The sequence below is a fragment of the Ochlerotatus camptorhynchus genome, unplaced genomic scaffold, assembly GCF_037179485.1.
Source record: "Ochlerotatus camptorhynchus isolate MF236.1 unplaced genomic scaffold, CSIRO-AGI_Acam_v1.1 ptg000516l, whole genome shotgun sequence".
Lineage (NCBI taxonomy): Eukaryota > Metazoa > Arthropoda > Insecta > Diptera > Culicidae > Ochlerotatus > Ochlerotatus camptorhynchus.
The window spans coordinates 71,610-90,263 of NW_027041000.1; the positions used below are offsets into that span (position 1 = coordinate 71,610).

Consider the following 18,654-nt stretch of genomic DNA (forward strand, 5'->3'; position numbering starts at 1 on the left):
GCATTCAAAGAATAAAATGTGCTGTATGCTTTGTTTTACTCCGTTTATTCAACATCAAACTATTTACTTTGTTACACCGTGCTGAAGAACACCAGGTAGGCTCAAAAGGAAAAAAAAAATAATATATAACATTATGCAAAGAAAAAAAATTATGCTATTTTCGCACTGAATTTTCTCCTGAATCCTTTTTATTACTTCATCCCGTGGGAATCAAAGACCGTATCAAATTTAATCAAGTCAAAGCAAAGGCACACGGGGGTGGTTCATTTGCATTGACGGAAAAACTTTTCCAATTTAACGTCTTCTATTATTGATTTTGCCGCCAGTTTTCGCGTTGAAAGAAGCTGAAGCTGCATTCATGCCCACAGAATCGGAAACTGGAACTTCTTAGCATTACACTGTGCTGCTGTTATTCAATACTCTGATTGAAACAAAAAGTACGGGTTGAAGAAATCCGCCACGAATACGCCACGTAAAAAGCGCAGTTTATTCCTGACAATACTATAAGGGAAAAGAAGTAAAACGCACTCTGAAAGAAAAAAAAATGCTAGGGCACTCAATACTCAGAACCGTAGCGTTAAAAAAGTACATGAGGTAATTAAGGCTTTTTAAAGTAGTACATAATTTTTTAATCGAACTTAAAGTGAACTTAAGAGTGATTCAAATCCAGAGAATCCCGACAATTTATTTACAGCAGCGCTCCTAGTGGTCGGTTCTAAAATGATTTGTAATTTGTGTGTTTAACAATAGTTGTGCCAGATTGAGAGAAAAAACTTGATTTTGCACAAATTGTTCGAACATCTGACGTGATCAGCTATACAAGCAGCGAAGTGAAAGGGGTATTCAACTCTGCACACCCTATTATGTTCCGTGAGATTTTGCAGTTCCGATAGCTGTGCAAAGCGCTGCGCCTAACATGCCGAAGTAGGCCGAAGCGTACCAATCAAGGTGTCAATGACTCATAAGTTTGGCAACCCTGAAGTTCTAATGACTTTTGTGATTGTGTTTACATTCTTATAGCGAATTCGTTTATTATCGGGGTTGGAACCAGTTCCAACCCAGTGCGAAACCGAACTTTTTGTCAGTGCGAACCTCAACCTGAGCTAGGTTTTAAAAACAAACGAGCAAACTGACGTTTGTCAGAAAACAAGCAGACCCAATCTTGATACCCGATCCAGGTTGGAACTGAATAATAAACGAATTCGCTATTAATTTCTTTAATGGTTTATGGAAAACCTTAAATTTCATTCTCATATCAACGTGAGCGGAGCGGGCAGTGGAAGAGAAACTGGAAGCCATCCAAATTATACGGTGGTCAAGCAAATTCGACCCGTCCAAAAGATACGTGTGTGTACAATCGTGATCTGACAGACACATTTTCTCGGAGTTCTTTCAGCAATAAACCACTCAGCAATAAGTGTGTATCAGCTTAAAGCTAGAAATAAGTTTTATTTTATAATAGGTTTTCTAATAAATTTTAGGCTTTCTACTTACAATTCAGTCTCCGTTTTTGTTTTTTTTTTTAAACTAGTCACAACAGAGTACTTTTAGTTATAATATCTAGCCTGTAATTTAATTTCTGCGTTTAGTTATATAACAGTTTAGTATTTTATAAATAATTTATCTCATAAATGTAAATTATTTCACTGTAATTTTACGATATAAATCCAAAGTTTTTCAAACAACACTATCATTAGTTATCCAATCAGTTTTGTTTATGTTCTCCTTAATCTCGTATCGCATATCAATGATTCTCATTGTCCCTCTCTCTATATTCCTCATCTCATCGCCGTCAATTGTGCTTCCCGCATCGACCGTTAGATGTGATGATGATGATGATGGTGTCGACGACCGGACACCAACACACACGGTGATTGGAACTGAATCCGAGCAGCGGTTATGGACAGCCTTGATAGCTAGCTGCATGTGGGGAGCCTGTCGTTGTGTACTGGAGAACACCACCACTCACGAAGCGGTGTTTTTATAAACACCGTTTGGTGAGACCGGATGGAATTCAACTTTGAAATCTGTGGTAGGGAAATCGATTCCGCAGGCAATCGGTGATAGTTTTAATTATCATAGGAACAGTTGCACATTCGTGCAATTTTTAATATAGACGTTATGATGAAGTCTTAATTGAAACAAATCCTTAGAAATATGTTTGATCGATTGGTGATAAAATTATTGAAATTGGTCCAGGGGCAGCTGAGTTATTAACGTTCAAAATCTTTCATATTTTCGTTACATGTTCCATTTTCGGTTTTCACTTAGTGTACCCCCATATAGAATTCACAGACGTAGTCCTACGTCAAAAATAACTTCAAAAGGGATTCCGATAAAAATATCAAAGTCATCGTATTCTGATTATAGTAAAAATAAAATAGAGGAGAAGAAGGGAAAAAAATCAGAAGAGAGTTTTGACGTTTTCTGAGAAGAGAGTTGAGTTTAAAAAAAAACCAAAATTAGAACAGAATTTCAAAAGAATCTAATTGCCAAGAAAGTTGTAAAGGAACTTAAGAAGAATTCTTGACTTAAAAATAACATGGCTGGACAGTAAATCTAAGTGGCTTAGGATCAAAATAAAAAAATATATATCTTGTATGCACCGTAGTTTTTTTTTTTTTTTTTAATAATCCATTTATTTGTCAAGGCTCAAATGCGTTAGCTTTGCGGAGCCAAATATTTTTTACATTAATATCATATCTATCAACTAATGTTAGTAGAACGGGGGCCGATTACTCGCGGCTTACTCGAGATTAGGGATTACATTTATTGATCATTTGGAGGGAGGACAAGGGAAAGCATTTTGAACTAATTTAAAACTTAAACGTAAAGGATGACTAAAACCACATAACATATATGGAACTCGGTCATAAAAAATCGACCCCATTTCAGTGATTTCAAGTGGTATAGTAGGACATCGATCTGTCAAACTGGTTATACCAGCTGTAAATTGAGAAAGGAGATCAAGGGGGTAGTCAATTCTATTAAAATATTTCAAATGTGGTTTGTAATTCTATATCTTCTTAGCGCTCTTGAACTCATGTCTTTGTTTTGCCATAATAATTTACGTTCTTTATTTTTTATTATATATCTATCGTTCTTTATTTTAAATTATAAAGCTTAATTTATAATTTATGACTTGTCACCTAAAAACGTAATTTTAAGCTGCCATGGGTTAACTGTTTACATATCAATTATGAAAGCGATGCGTATTGCTTTTCTGTAATTATTACCAAAAATTTGAGAAACTCCAAGCGAATACTTGTTTATTTCTTTAAATTTGCACGTGTATTTTTTTTTCAATTTTCTTTCTCTATGATAAATTTAGATAATAAATGTATGCACCATTTCTTTTTCCATTAAATTTTTTTGTTGGAACCAATTGCATCAAACTTTGATTTCATTTCATAGTGTATGAGAGAATAAAACGACCGGAGTTTGATGCATACAGTTTAAAGCAGCATCATTTTGCAACAAGTGTCCTGGTTTATATAAAAGTATTGCAAATATTAAGAATCTGTCAAAGTTCTACCGCTAGTATAAAAAAGAGCTCTTTGCATGAAGAGAGGATGGCTCACTGGTACCATGGTGGAGTGAAGAGATAAGACAAAATCCGCTAGCCTTCGGGATTTTACCATAGAGATTGCTGACGTTTATCGTACGCACACAACGTCACGCATAGGTATACGCAAAATGTTTTCATCAGGAAAAAAAACTTCATTGGAAGATTGCCGTAAAAGCTCAACGCAGATGTCACCACTGCATGATGATGATAATGTTGACAGACTGCATATAAAATTCGTGAAAATCTGGGTACTGCGGACTCACTCAATGTGCTTGTCACTTGGGAGCCAGTCAGAACTGTCAAACGGGAGCCAAACATTCAGAAGCAACAAACTCAGTTACTGTTCTTACCTCTCGTCAAGCATTGCAATCTCATAAAATTATTCATACTTTTTCATAACACATTCTTAATTGTAAGCTCGAAGACAAAAACCAACGGGCTCATTGATGAAAGTATAAAAACCAGCATAGTTTTTATGACTCAGCTGAGTTTTTAATTGCAGTAAACATACTTTGGCGAAAAATGTATGTATACAAACTTTGATAGAGTCATGGGGGCTCGAGCACTCCTGGCTCAGAGATTTTGGCGGAAATCAACTGAGAAAGAACAAAACAATTTTAAACTTGAACAAATTTTCAAGCAGTTTTCCATTGGCTTGCAAAATGAAATCGATTTACTCCGCAGTACTCAGGTGAAAATTAGCGTTAAATCATAATTTTCATCAAGCCTGTGTAAAATCCTTCCAATATAACATTCGAATTGAAGAAGAAAACGTTTTTACGATCAGACTGATGTGCATCTTTGACTTTTCCAGTTGAACTTTCATAAGATATATTCATTTCATTTCGCGGCTCCATCAATGCTGCATCGTAAATATGATGTAAACAGAAGTAAATTGCTCAATTACTCAAAATAAAGATGATTTGTCATCTTTTTATCACTTTGAAGACCATCTAGCACCATTTTATAGTATGGTGCGTGTTGAGTAAAGCAAGTTCCGTTGCGTTTTCCGTCGAAAATTGTGAGTCTCAATATGTTTGCTTAGAAAAGGCCAAAATGAACATTTATTGAATATTGGCGTCCTATACAACCAATTCTCCATTACCACCAACATGATACAGGCTTTCCTAAGTAAATTAACTTAAATTACACTTTCATCTTAGTGGAAATAGCACATATTCACCATATTCCGAAAAATGCAGCTGCGCAAGAGGTAACCTCTCGCTCATAACTTTTCCAAGATTTCGCCACCTACATTTCGAAGTGAGAACTACTAGAAGGAGGATAGTTTCCAAATTCTCCAAGTAAAACAGACGATTTTTGGGGCAAATCGGTCCATAAAGAAAAACTAATAATTTCCGGTGGATACTTTTGCTTGAATCGTGTAAGAAAACGTGTTTGCAAACTAACTGTTATGATTTCGGTATGGATCGGAGATGTTTTCATGGAAAATTATGCATAACAAGTTTGCACCCACAGGGAGAGGTTACCTCCTGCGCAGCTGCATTTTTCGGAAAATGGTGAATATGTGCGATTTCCACTAGGATGAAAGTGGAAATTAAGTGAATTTACTTAGGAAAGATTGTATCATGCTGGTGATAATGAAAATGGTTGTATAGGACGCTAATATTCGATAAATCTAGATAGAGCTGGAATTATGGCCTAACAGCTTTTGTAAACAATGACTTCTCTGGATGATTTCTAGAAATTCAAGGCTCACCCACGCAAACCAACATCCTCATCGGGTAGGGGAAGTCTTTCCATACCCGATGAGGATGTTTGTTTGCCTTAGTGAGCCTTGAATTGCTAGAAATCATCATGAGAAGTCATTGTTTACAAAAGCTGTTAGGCCCTAATTCCAGCTCTATCTAGAAATGTTCATTTTAGCCTTTTTTAGGTAAACAGATTGATACTCACAATTTTCGAAGGAAAACGCAACGGAACTTGATTTACTCAACACGCACCATACTATAAAATGGTGCTAGATGGTCTTCAAAGTGATAACAAGATGACAAATCATCTTTATTTTGAGTAATTGAGTAATTTACTTCTGTTTACCATCATATTTACGATGCAGCATTGATGTAGCCGTGAAATGAAATGAATATATCTTATGAAAGTTCAACTGGAAAAGTCAAAGATGCACATCAGTCTGATCGTAAAAACGTTTTCTTCTGCAATTCGATTGTTATATTGGAAGGATTTTACACAGGCTTGATGAAAATTATGATTCAACGCTAATTTTCACGAATTTTATATGCAGTCTGTCAACATTATCATCATCATGCAGTGGCCACATCTACGTCGAGCGTTTACGGCAATCTTCCAATAGCGGAAATTTTTCCCGATGAAAACAAATCACTGACACAATCACACCTTAGCAATCTCTATTGACAACAGAGCTGCCAGGTGGTTTTATAAAAAATCTGTATCCACTCTATTAAAAAATCTGTATTTTCTGTATTGACGATTTTTTTCTTAATTAATCATGTTTTGTTGTCTTACAAATACAGTGCATACAAAATAACCATAAAAAGTGCTTAACCACCTATTCGGGCTATCGTACTAACCATACGGGATATAATTGCGCCATTTGTGATATCGTCCGTACTTATTTATAAGAGTGATATGAAGCCGTTTGAAAATGTATGGAGATTTTAGTTTCTATTCATTATCTTCCTGATAAGCAGTTTTAAATGCAAAAAAGTGCACGAGTTCATTACTATTTGATATTTCTAATATAGATGAATACAATTAATTACATCATTTGTGTGGTAGTTACACCGAAAAGTCGAGAGATGTCGCCCGCCAGTGCTGGTAAAATCATTTTTGCAGTATGGAGAATATCAGAAAATCCGCAATTTCTTACGAAATACATTTTCAATGCAAGTAAAATGTTTACGAGTACTTGTATTTGTACCATTTTAATGTGCTCGGGCACTTTTCTTGTATTTAACATACATGCTTATATTGGAAATATTCAACCCGAATAGAAATTGTAATGTAGGAAACATCAGCAGACATCTTCAATACATTAAATTTTAACGTGTATTGCTGTAATCTTAATGTATTCAGACGTCAGTGTGACGTCCAAATACATAAAAATACATTAGCCTCAAACGTTACATCAGAATCAAACGTCTTGACGATGTAAAATTTGACATCAGAATACATCCAATGACAACAGAACCTAACGTTACATTAGAATCAAACATCATCACGATGTAATTTGTTGCACGCATAAAACATCAGAATACATCCAATGACAACAGAACCTAACGTTACATTAGAATCAAACTTCATCACGATGTAATTTGTTGCACGCATAAAACATCAGAATACATCCAATGACAACAGAACCTAACGTTACATTAGAATCAAACATCATCACGATGTAATTTGTTGCACGCATAAAACATCAGAATACATCCAATGACAACAGAACCTAACGTTACATTAGAATCAAACTTCATCACGATGTAATTTGTTGCACGCATAAAACATCAGAATACATCCAATGACAACCGAAGCTAACGTTACATTAGAATCAAACATCATCACGATGTAATTTGTTGCACGCATAAAACATCAGAATACATCCAATGACAACAGAACCAAACGTTACATTAGAATCAAAGTTCATAACGATGTAAATTGTTGTCCCTCGGTCTCTCGCCGCATGCAAAGTTTGTTTTTCCTGAGTCAGCACTACACGGCGAATGAGAACGACCCAAATTTGAGGTTAGTTCACTCATAAATCGCAAAAAGTGCAGGAACTCAGTTTTGAATTAATTTCCCTCATGTTCCGAATATGAGAAAAGCAAAGATTGGATTCTCTGGATTCGCGTAAATTTTTATTTTAGGGCAGATTTTTGAGGTTTTCCAGCGGAAAACATGCGGCAAATTTACTCATCCTGCACTTTTTTCGATATTGAGTACACTGTACTCAAATTTGCGTTGATCTCATTGACCGTGTACAGTTTTTTTTTTCGCAGTGGGAAAGAAGTTTTGGCATGCCCTGTGGGCAATGTTTATTTGTATGTAAAACAATGCCCTGGTGACGTTACAGTGCAAGAGTTAATTCAAGAGCAAATTTTCATTATGTCGTAAGTAACATTCGCACCGATCCGAGAAAAATAAAGTTTTGTTTGGATGACCGAAAATTTATTCCTATTTCCAATTAAACACAAATAATCCCATAGTGATAGCAATGTTTAACATATTTAGCAGGGTTTTAATCATACAAATGCAAATCGCTAGCTTTCATGCTAAAAAATACTGGTTTTTGAGTCAAAAGTTATTATACGTCGTTTGGTGGCCCCTATTGTTACTTAAGTCAAAGTGTATTTACCAGGATATTCGGGAGAATTATCAATTACGTCTCCTTACGTGCAGCCCATTTATCATTTTAGGACCACCGAAATCATCTTAACAACAAACAGTTCGATTTATTCACTATAATAATGAGAAAGCGAAACGACGAACGTACACTTTTCACGGGTTTCTCAGCGCTGTTACTTAAGTCAAACGGCATCTCCATACAAATTGGGTGACTTAAGTAACATCGAAAACTATTTTGATCGGAAGGTGATTACGTCGAAAAGCAATTTGACTGGTAAATAAATTTAAAAATGGGATTTAATCCTATATTCGGACAGTATATAGTGTAATAGCAGGAGAATCGATTGACACTGATAGCTCGACTTTGTTTACCTTTGTTACATTCGACGTAATGAAAATTTGCTCTTGAATTAGTGTTTTAATTGATTATTATCGTTTCAATTGAAAACCGATTTTACTCTTGTTCTGTACGTTAAACATAACGTCGGCTATAGTGTGCTGTACACGCTAACTTGAAAGTACCTATTAATGGTTGAAAAAGACCCATTTTGAAGAAAAGTGGCTTAACTCATTAAATGAGTAAATTTTTTACCCATTAATGAGTATCTGTTACCCATTAATGAGTAATTGTTAATCATTAATGGGTAACAGATACTCATTAATGGGTAAAATTGTTTAATCATCAATGAGTTAAACCACTTTTCTTCAAAATGGGTCTTTTTTTACTCATTAATGAGTACTTTCAAGTTAGCGTGTATACCGCATCCGTGTATACGAATACACTTACTACCCCTGTTGGGTGGTTTTGCTCCTCCGTTTTTGACAACATTAGAAGGAGAGAAGGAGACAAACTAGTCAAAAGTAGGTAAAAGTGAACTGGCCGTTGGGTACTTTTTTCTTACCGTGTACGAATACAGCACCCCACACGAATAAAGCCCTACAGTAAAAGTATGGACGACTGACACCACAAAACTGAAAAAAGCTGTTCCAATCGAGCAAAGCGGTGCATTTTGACGGTTCGATTGGAACAACTTTTGACAGACGTCCATACTTTTACTGTAGGGCTTTACACACGAATTGCCGGCGACAAAGTGACGTCATTTGACATTGGGCGACTTAAAGACTGACGTTTTTAAATTGGTGTGTTTTTTTTTGTCGTGCGCTCAGCCATCTTGTCTGGTTTGTTTATAAACAAACTAGACAAGATGGCTGAGTGCACGGAGCGCACCGCAAATTCCTTCACCCGAGCCGCGAAGGAAAGTAGCAACAGTAAGTAGCAACAGTAAGTAGCAACAGTAAGTAGCAACAGTAAGTATTCAAATATTTGTTATATTTAGTGTTATTATTTGTAATTTCTCATCCGGATTTCTCAAGCGGGTCAATTTTGATGTAATTATTTTCAAAAATTGATCCGGTTGAGGTAAGCATCCTTGCTGATGCAACGCATCAACAAGGATGTTTAACTCATCAGGATTCCTCCAGCGGATCAATTTTGAAAAATAATGACAAATTCTAACAAACATCCAAAATTTTGATTAATTTGTATTTTTTTTTTCAGCCGGCTGCTTCCAATAATTCCGGATTGGGACGTGTACGGAAATTGAATAGAGGTAGGTGTTAAACAGTTTTTATTAAGTGTAATTATTTTTAAAAATTGATCCGCTGGAGGAATCTGACTGAGTTAAGCATCCTTACTGATGCAACGCATCAAAAAGGATGTTTAACTCATCCGGATTCCTCCAGCGGATCAATTTTGATGTAACTTTTTTCCATAAATTGATCCGCTGGAGGAATCCGACGGATTTCACTGACTGATGCAAAGCATCAACAAGGATGATTAACTCATCCGGATTCCTCCAACGGATCAATTTTGATGTTACTATTTTCCAAAATTGATCCGCTGGAGGAATCCGGCTGAGTTAAGCATCCTTGCTGATGCAACGCATCAACAAGGATGTTTAACTCATCCGGATTCCTCCAGCGGATCAATTTTGAAAAATAATTACAAATTCTAACAAACAGATCCAAAATTTTGATTATTTTGTAATTGTTTTTTTTTCAGCCGCCTGCTTCCAATAATTCCGGAGGTGTTCGGGAATAGAGGTAAGTATTGAACAATTTGTTATTAAGTGTAATTATTTTTTTTTTTAATTGATCCGCTGGAGGAATCTGGCTGAGTTAAGCATCCTTATTGTAAGGATGTTTAACTCATCCGGATTCCTCCAGCGGATCAATTTTGATGTATTTTTTTTTCTTCCAAAAATTGATCCGCTGGAGGAATCCGGCGGATTTAATTGACTGATGCAAAGCATCAACAAGGATGATTAACTCATCCGGATTCCTCCAACGGATCAATTTTGATGTAACTATTTTCCAAAATTGATCCGCAGGAGGAATCCGGCTGAGTTAAGCATCCTTACTGATGTAACGCATTCCGATACCGGATCCCGATGTTTATGTTTAAGTTAAAGTTTTATTATAGTTAAGTAAAATTTAAAGTTAAGTTAAATTAAGTATGTAACAACTAAATTTAAGTTAAAATTATGTTAAAGTAAAAGTTATGTTGATGGTAAGATAAACTTATGTTAAAGTAAAAGTTAAAATTTATTTAAAGTTACGTTAAAGGTAAGTTAGAGTTAAGTTAAGGTTACGTTTAAGTTAAGTTAAAGTTATGTTTAAGTTAAGATAAAGTAAAGTTAAAGTTATGTGTAAGATAAAGTTAAGTTCAAGTTATGTTAAAGTTAAAGTTAAGTTATAATTAAGTTTAACTTATGTTAAGGTAGAGTTAAAGTTAATTTAAAGTTTTGTGAAATTTATGTTAAAGTAAGTTTAAAGTTAAGTTAAAGTTATGTAAGAGAAAAAGTTATGTTATAGTTATTTTAAAGGAAAGATAAAGTTTTGTTAAACTTAAGTTAAAGTTATCCCTAATAAACGGATACCATACACTAACGATGTCATAGATGGTACGACCATACCGCATAAAGTTGGGATGATATCCCGAATTGGTGGTTAGGCGCTTCTTATGGTTATTGTTTATGCGGGATGTTAAAGTTAATTTAAAGGTAATTTAAAGGTAAGTGAAAGTTTTGTTAGAGGTAAGTTAAAGTTATGTTAAAGGTAAGTTAAAGCTAAGTTAAAGTTATGTTAAACTTAAGTTAAATTTGTGTTATACGTAAGTTAATGCTATCTTAAAGTTAAAGTTATGCTAAAAATAAATTAAATTTATGTTAAATTTGGTAAAATTTAGGTTTTGCTAAAATTATGTTCAAGTAAAGTTAACGTTAAGTTTAAGTTAATTTAAAGTTAAAGTAAAGTTTAAGTTATTTTTAAGTTAAAGTTAAGTCTAGATTATTTTAGAGTTAAAGTTAAGTTTAAGTTATTTTAAAGTTTAAGTTAAGTTAAAGTTATGCTGAAGGTAAGTTAAAGTTAAGTTGAAGTTATGTTAAAGGTATGTTAAAGTAATTTTAAAGTTAAAGTTATGTTAAAATTAAGTTAAAGTTGTGTTATAGGTAAGTTAAAGCTATCTTAAAATTAAAGTTATGCTAAAAAGAAATTAAATTTATGTTAGATTTGGTAAAATTTAGGTTAAAGTTTTGTTAAAGTTAGGTTCAAGTAAAGTTTAGGTTAAGTTAAAGTTATTTTAAAGTTAAAGTTAAGTTTTAGTTATTTTAAATTTAAAGTTAAGTTCAAGTTATTTTATAGTAAAGTTAAGTTAAATTAATGTTAAAGATAAGTTAAAGTTACGTTAAAGTTGTGTCAAAGTTAAGTTAAAGTAATTTTAAAGTTAAAGTTATGTTAGAGCTTAGTTAATGTTATGGTAATCTTTATTTAAAGTTATGTTATAGGTAAGGTAAAGTTAAGCAAAAAATAAATTAAATTTATGTTATATTTGATTAAATTTAAGTTAAAGTTTTGCTAATATTATGTTAAAGTAAAGTTAAAGTTATGTTTAAGTTATTGTTAAGTTAAAGTTATTTTAGCTTAGCTTAGCTTAGCTTAGTCTGACTGCACGTATCGATAGTTGCACTCCGTGATTGATCTAAACCAGTGAAATTGTACAAAGATTGTTAAGTTAAAGTTATTTTAAAGTTAAAGTTAAGTTTAAGTTATTTTAAAGTTAATTTTTTGTTAAAGTTAAGTTTAAGTTATTTTAAAGTTAAAGTTATGTTAAACTAAAGTTAAAGTTCTGTGATAGGTAAGTTAAAGTTAAGTTGAAGTTAAATTAACGTTAAGTTAAAGTTACGTTAAAGTTAAGTTAACGTTATGTTATGTTATGTTAAGTATAAGTTAACTTAAAGTTAAGTTTAAGTTAAAGTTAAAATTAAAATAATTTTGAAGTTAACGTAATGTTCAAGGTAAAGTTAGGTGAAAGCTAAGTTAAAATTAAGTTAAAGTTATGTCAAAATTAAATTAGAGTTATGTTTATGCTTAAGTTAAGTTAAAGTTCAGTTAATGTTAGGATAAAGATATGTTGAATTTAAGTTAAAATTACGTAAAGGTTATGTTAAAGTTTAATTAAAGTTAAGTTAGAGATATGTTAAGTTTATGTTAGGTTAAGTTCAAGTTATGTTAATGTTAAATTTATTTTAAATTTAAGATTAAATTTAAAGTTAAGTTATAGTTCAGTTAATGTTAGGTTAAAGTTATGTTAAATTTAAGTCAAAATTAATTTAAGGTTTTGTTAAACTTTAGTTCAAGTTAAGTTAAAGTTATGTTAATGATAAGTTAAAGTTATTATAAAGTTTAAGTTAAGTTAAAGATCTGTTTAGTTCATGTTAGGTTATAGTTAAGTTCAAGTTATGTTAATGGTAAACTTATTTTAAATTTAAGATAAAATTTAAAGTTAATTAAAGTTAAGTTAATGTTAGGTTAAAGTTCTGTTAAATTTAAGTTAAAATTAATTTAAGGTTATGTTAAAGTTTAGTTCAAGTTCAGTTAAAGTTATGTTAAAGTTAAGTTAAAGTTATTATAAAGTTAAAGTCAAGTTAAAGATGTGTTAAGTTAATATTACATTAAAGTTAAATTAAAGTTATGTTAAATTTAAGTTAAAATTTAGTTAACAACAACGTTTAAGTTAAGTTAAAATTTGGTTAAAGTTATGTTAAAGTTAAAAATAAGTTAAAGTTTGTTAAAGTTAAGTTAAAGTAAAGTTAAAATTACGTTAGAGTGAAGTTAAAATTAAAATGATTTTAAAATTAAAGTAATGTTCAAGGTTAAGCTATGCGAAAGCTAAGTTAAAATTAAGTTAAAGTTATGTCAAAATTATGTGAGAGTTATATTAATGCTAAAGTTAATTTAAAGTTAAGTTAATGTTAGGTTAAAGTTATGTTAAAGTTATGTTAAAGTTAAGTTAAAATTAAATTAATGTTATGTTAAAGTTAAGTAAAAAAAGGTTAAGTTTAGTTAAAGAGAAGTTAAAGTTAAGTTAAAGATGAGTTAAAGTTAAGGTTAAGTTATGATAAAGTTAAATTAAAGTTAAGTTAAGATTAAATTAAAGATAAGTTAAAGTTAAGTTAACGCTAAGTTAAAGTTAAGTTAAAGTTAATGCTAAGTTAAGTTAAGTTAACGTTAACGTTATCTTAAAGTTATGTTACAGATAAGTTAAAATTACGTTAGAGTGAAGTTAAAATTAAAATGATTTTAAAATTAAAGTAATGTTCAAGGTTAAGCTATGCGAAAGCTAAGTTAAAATTAAGTTAAAGTTATGTCAAAATTATGTGAGAGTTATATTAATGCTAAAGTTAATTTAAAGTTAAGTTAATGTTAGGTTAAAGTTATGTTAAAGTTATGTTAAAGTTATGTTAAAGTTAAGTTAAAATTAAATTAATGTTATGTTAAAGTTAAGTAAAAAAAGGTTAAGTTTAGTTAAAGAGAAGTTAAAGTTAAGGTTAAGTTATGATAAAGTTAAATTAAAGTTAAGTTAAGATTAAGTTAAAGATAAGTTAAAGTTAAGTTAACGCTAAGTTAAAGTTAATGCTAAGTTAAGTTAAGTTAACGTTAACGTTATCTTAAAGTTATGTTACAGATAAGTTAAAGTTATGTTATGTTATGCTCAAGTTAACCCGAAAAAAAATAACAACAAAAATACATTAAAAAACAATGTAACAATAAGACGAAAATTATTGTTTTAACAATGATTTATATTGTTACGTCTACAATAAATTTACCTTGATTTATGTTGTACAAAACAGTAAATTTCATGGTAAATGGAAAATTTACAATAAAAAAGGGGGGTTGTTAAGTATCTTAACAATGAAATTTTCGTGATTTTCCCATATAATTTTTTTTTCAATAACATAATATATTATTGTTATTTTACTGTTGGTTGGCGAATTTATTGATCAAAAAAATAACAGTGTACTTTAGAGTGTATGTGTTGGCTTGACAGATCTACTTTATCGATTTTAAAAATAAATCGAAAAAATAAAACATTGCCCCGGGAAGGGAAGGGGGTGGCATGTCTGTTATGGGTGGTCCTTTTTTTTACTGGTTATGGATCGAGATTCGATCCGGAACTTGTGAGAAATACAGGCCAACTCCCCTGCGCTCGATATCCCTAGGTCACGTCTCCTTGGGGGTTGAGCGCCGTTGATAAGTTAATGCATTCGACTGGAGAGAATCGCCCATGAAATATGCTTCCACCTCGAGGGGGGCGACACATCTAAATCTCAATTCTAGATGATCAAAAAATCTTATACTAGCGAATCAATCTTCGAAAAATCATCTTTCATTTTTCCCATCTACTTGCATCGTGCTTCATCTTTTTGCAGGAAATCTTCAAAATCGACATAAATCTTCCTTCTATCTACTCAGCGTGCGTGCAGCTAGCCACAGTAAAACACAATCTTTTCTGCATCGTAGATAGAGTCGTCCCCCTCGTTCCACCTGAGAGTTCCTTTCTGACATCTTCAAGTGGTGGAGTTTTTTATTATTATTGTATGATTATTCCCTAATAAAAAATAACCATAAACGAACGATAACCCAAATCATTGAACTATTTCACAAATGGTTTGGATGATACCCAGAACACGTCGTTAAGCAAATTAACCATACAATTTTTATTAGGGTTGACTGCACGGAAAAGGTCTCCATTAAGCTTTAGAGAGGGTCTAGGATAAGATATGAGCGGACGCGGACTGCCTGATTTTGAGCCAAACGAACTGTCAAAGCCAGAGCCATACGAGCAGCGCCTATCTTAGTTACATTGGCAGTGTTGCTGACCCTCTCATAGTCTGCATGCTTCAATCAGATTTATTTTTATTGTTCGTGAAGTAACCCACAATGAAAATACACCAATATTTAATGTAACAACAATTTTTATTGTAATAGAGTTGTTCATTATTGTTCATTATCGAATCATGTTAACAATAAAATAAATGAAAAATACGATAAAAATTATTGTAACAACATTTTATTATGTACATTCATTGTACATCTAGGTAGCAGTTTTGCCGTTTTCGGAAGAGTACAACATTATAACAATCATTTTTATTGTCGACAATAAATATGAATGTTAGAGCATTGTTTCCACTGAAAATTTCACTGTAATTTTTTTTCGGGAAGTTAAAGTTGAAGTAATGTTCAAGGTAAAGTTATGTGAAAGCTAAGTTAAAATTAAGTTAAAGTTATGTTAAAATTAATTTAGAGTTATGTTAATGCTTAAGTTAAGTTAAAGTTCAGTTAATGTTAGATTAAAGTTATGCTAAATTTAAGTTAAAATTACGTTAAGGTTATGTTAAAGTTTAGTTAAATTTATGTTAAAGCTAAAGTGAAGTTAAAGATATGGTTAGTTGATGTTAGGTTAAAGTTATGTTAAAATTTAAATTATAATAAATTTCAGTTAAAATTAAGTTAAGGTTATGTTAAAGTTTAGTTAAAGTTAAGTAAAAGTTATGTTAAATTTTCCTAAAAATCTGCAAATTACTTAGACGATCTTCGAACTTCCCTGAAGTTCTGTGTACTCCCTGAAGGTCTGTGAATTTCTCTGAAGATCTTCGAACTACCCTGAAGCATTAAAATATTAAAAATTTCTCTAAAAGTCTACAAAACTTTCCTGAATTTCTGCAATTTTTTTCTGAAGCAATAAAAAGTTATCTGAAGACCTCCTTTAAGTTCTGCAAATTTCTCTGAGGATCAACAATCTTCCCTGAAATTCAGTATTTTTCCCTGACGTTCTGCCAATTTGCCTAAAGCTCTGTGAACTGCCCTGAAGTACTGAAAATAACTCTTAGATGTACGAGGATCTTTAAATTTATGTGATCTTCCCTGAAGTTCTGTGAGTTTATCTAAAGTTCTGCGAACTTCTCTGAAATTCTGTTCTATAAATTTCCCTTAGGAACTAAAAAATTATCTTTAAATTTACGAACATCATTGTAGTTCTGTTAATTTCTCTGAAGATCTTCAAACTTCCCTGAAGATCTGTGAACATCCATAAAGTAGTGATTATTTCTCGAAACGACGACAAACATTACTGTAGTGCTGTAAATTACTCAGAAGATCTACGAACTTCCCTGATTTTCTTTTGATTTCTCTAAAGATTTCAGTTTTTTAAAACTTCTCTGAAGTTTTTTTTTTTAATTTCCCTAAAGTTCTGCTAGTTTCTCTGAAGATCTACGACCTTCGGTGTAGTAAGATCTTCATAACAATTTCCGATTATTCTACGTTCTGAAGAAATTTTCAAACGACTTCAATTCGATTTTTTTATCAGATGTTGGTCCTCAGAATAACTCCTGATCAACTTGACCTCTTCGAAAAATATCTCAAGATTTTAATTTCTAATCCTTATCAACCTGACCACTTCGAATATTTTCTAAATTACTTTATTTGAATTTCTGATCAGTTGTAGGTCTTCAAAACAATTCCTGCTTATTTTGATCTCTTGTAGTAATATCCGAAAAGTTTCGATTGATTTATTGATCAGTTGTAGGTTCTCAGAATAATACCTGATCAATTTAAACTATTCAAAGAATATCAAAAGGACATCGTTTGAATTTCTGTTCAGTTGTAGGTCTTCCCGCATAAACGCGAACCATAAATTGACCTTACCTAAAATGGTTAAAAATTGTTTATAATCCCTGCTAAACTTTAACTGAAATGGTTATGGAACTTTACATGAACGTTTAATGATAAAGTTTCAACCTTATGTATAATGGTTTTTTGGAACTGGACCTTACAAATAATGGGTTGTTAAGAACCATTACCATTCCAAATTCTTGTTTTCTCCATACATTTTCAGAAAGAGAACTATATAAGAACGTTTTTACTTATGATTTGAGAACATTAATGGTAATGGTTATGGTAGTCAGTAAGGTCCATTAATGGTTTTGTATTATCGCTCAACTTTACGTGGAATATAACGTGAATTGGTAATCAGTAAATTACAGGCAACCAATTCGCGATATATTCCACATAAAGTTGATCGATGTTACAAAACCATTCGTGGACCTTACTGACTACCATAACCATTACCATTAAAGTTCTCAAACCATAAGTTAAAAGGTTCTAATATAGTTCTCTTTCCGAAAATGTATGGAGAAAACAAGCATTTGGAACGGTAATGGTTCTTAACAACCCATTATTTGTAAGGTCCAGTTCCAAAAAACCATAATACATAAGGTTGAAACTTTATCATTAAACGTTCATGTAAAGTTCCATAACCATTTCAGTTAAAGTTTAGCAGGGATTATAAACAATTTTTAACCATTTTAGGTAAGGTCAATTTATGGTTCGCGTTTATGCGGGTTCAGAATAATTATTAACTTAAATTAAATTAAATCTGGTATTTTTCTGATGTTTATAGAACTACCAACAATCAATACGAAACTAACGATTTTAAATTGGCTCACCACTTTAGTAGCCTATTGGTCCCAAGCAAACGATTAACGTACCCTATTCTAGTTGAAATTCTATTACTACACTATGTTTGTTTTGATTCGCTATGAAAATTTGACAGATAACATCAGGGGTGTGTGGATTCATGCAGAACATGCAGGGGTGAGTGAAATAGCTTGGGACTGCTTGGGACCGTTGTTCTGGTACTGAGTGAGCCAAAAATAATAATGATTTTCTTCGGGACCCAGTGGTCTTAGAGTTACCTCTATGGAACTACCCTGAAGTTCTAGTAGTTCTTCTAACTAACCTTAAAATGTACATTTACCCCTATACCGCTATGCCGCTGTCCTGGTGTCATTGGGTTCGGCCCTTTACCTGGCTCGTAGACATTTCAAAGACAACAATGTCTGCATGATGTTTATACATCGGTTCAAACTATGCGTATTGATAAGTTTTCTGAAAAGATTTGGATCTAGGTGCATAGTTTGCTTTGATAGTCTTTCAGTTTCTCTAGCATTCTCTAGTCTTAGCTCATCTAAATATTTATTGCAAAATCCCTGGATTAATCTTCAATTTGGCTTTGTTTTCTTGTTTATTTTCTATCGTTCTATGTTCTGCAACCGAGTGGCAACCACTTACGCTAGGGAGGCAATTGAACACCTAGACCTGGACTCATCAACTCAAGGGCCAGGATCCACGGCTGTGCTTCTTTTCGAAGGAAGGCATGACACCACCAAAGCAACCAAGGAAGTCATCAATCCCCACCAACTGACGAGTTTCGTTTGTGGTTCGACACATGGACGGAGCATTTGTGTTTTGCTAAATTTTGCAAATTATTGGGGAATTTCCCTAAAGTTTCACGCGGCCACCAGTTTTCACTCTTCCACAGGCCTTAAGCACAGACAAACAGACGT

General features: G+C 32.5%; 1 long non-coding RNA gene across 1 annotated transcript; it reads left to right on the forward strand.

The window, feature by feature from the left end:
- Positions 1 to 9,467: 9,467 nt before the first annotated feature.
- On the forward strand, positions 9,468 to 18,631 carry LOC135712905 (uncharacterized). Its single transcript, XR_010518685.1, has 3 exons — positions 9,468 to 9,519; positions 9,972 to 10,012; positions 18,366 to 18,631. It is a non-coding gene; the product is annotated as an uncharacterized LOC135712905 (long non-coding RNA).
- Positions 18,632 to 18,654: the final 23 nt, after the last annotated feature.